This window comes from Apium graveolens, unplaced genomic scaffold, assembly GCF_009905375.1.
Source record: "Apium graveolens cultivar Ventura unplaced genomic scaffold, ASM990537v1 ctg1740, whole genome shotgun sequence".
Taxonomy (NCBI): domain Eukaryota; kingdom Viridiplantae; phylum Streptophyta; class Magnoliopsida; order Apiales; family Apiaceae; genus Apium; species Apium graveolens.
The window spans coordinates 129,715-131,475 of NW_027417376.1; positions in this window are offsets into that span (position 1 = coordinate 129,715).

Genomic DNA, 1,761 nt, shown 5'->3' on the forward strand with positions numbered 1-1,761 from the left:
ATTGATCATGTCAGACAACTGGATAAATTGGTCAAAGACTCAGTAAAGATAATAAGAAGTGATAATGGTACTGAGTTCAAGAATTTGATAATGGAAGAGTTCTGCAAAAACCATGGAATCAAGCAGGAATTTTCTGCTCCTGGAACTCCACAGCAAAATGGAGTTGTTGAAAGGAAGAATAGAACTCTCATTGAAGTTGCACGTACAATGCTTGATGAAGCAAAGCTTCCAACCTATTTCTGGGCTGAAGCTGTGCAGACTACTTGTTTTACTCAAAATGCAACACTCATTAACAAGCAAGGAAAGAAACCATATGAGATGGTGAAGAAAAAGAAGCCAAATCTGAAGTATTTCATGTATTTGGATGCAAGTGTTTTATTCTTAAGACTCATCCTGAACAGCTATCTAAATTTGATTTAAAAGCTGATGAAGGAATCTTTGTTGGATATCCACTTTCCACAAAAGCCTTCAGAGTCTATAACTTGAGAACAATAGTGGTCATGGAATCTATCAATGTCTCTTTTGATGACAAGAAGATTACTGGACTTGAAGATTTTATTGATCATGATCAACTGAGATTTGAAAATGAAGACTCAAATTCTGATACTGATAATCCTGACAATCTAAGTCCTGATACTGCAAACTCTGATGGATTAAACTCTGATGTTATTGAAACTGTGGTGACTACGCCAAAGGAAGATGCACCTATGCAGGGGGAGCATACTCAAGATCTTACCACATCTCAAGAAGCATCAGAACATACATCTGGCTCTTCAAGTTCTGATTCGTCAAGTTCTGATTCGTCAAGTTCTGATAAGCCAAGTTCTGATAGTTCTGAAAATCTAAATTCTGAAGAATCCAACTCAGAGAGCATAGTTTCAGGGGGAGCATCAGAAAATGAAAATGAAGATAGCATGGATCATGAGAGAGCATCCAGTTCTAGAGAAAACCTTCCATCTGCAAGGAAGTGGACTAAATCACATACACCTGATTTGATAATTGGAAATCCTAATGCAGGTGTCAGAACTAGAACAGGTACTTCAAATGAATGTCTTTACGATTCTTTTCTTTCTCAGACTGAGCCAAAGAAAGTGGAAGAAGCTCTTCAAGATGCTGATTGGGTACAAGCAATGCAGGAAGAGTTAAATGAATTTGAAAGAAATAAAGTCTGGACCCTAGTACCAAAACCAAAGAATAGATCTGTTGTTGGTACAAAATGGGTATTCAGAAATAAAACTGATAGTGATGGCATAATTACAAGAAATAAGGCAAGGCTGGTTGCAAAAGGATATTCTCAACAGGAGGGAATGATTATGATGAAACATTTGCACCAGTTGCTAGATTGGAAGCCATAAGGATATTTTTGGCTTATGCTGCTCACAAAAAGTTTACTGTCTTTCAAATGGATGTAAAAAGTGCTTTTCTCAATGGAGAATTGGAGGAAGAAGTATATGTTGAACAACCTCCAGGCTTTGTAGATTCCAAATATCCAGATTATGTCTACAGGCTTGATAAAGCACTTTATGGACTTAAGCAAGCTCCAAGAGCATGGTATGAGACTTTGGCTCAGTTTCTTCTGGAAAGTGGATTTAACAGAGGAACTATAGACAAATACTGTTCTACCTCAACCATGGAAAGGACTTACTTCTGGTCCAGATTTATGTTGATGATATCATCTTTGGTTCTACATATGACAGACTTTGCAAGAAGTTTGCCAAACTGATGCAGTCAAGATATCAAATGAGTATGATGGGGGAACTT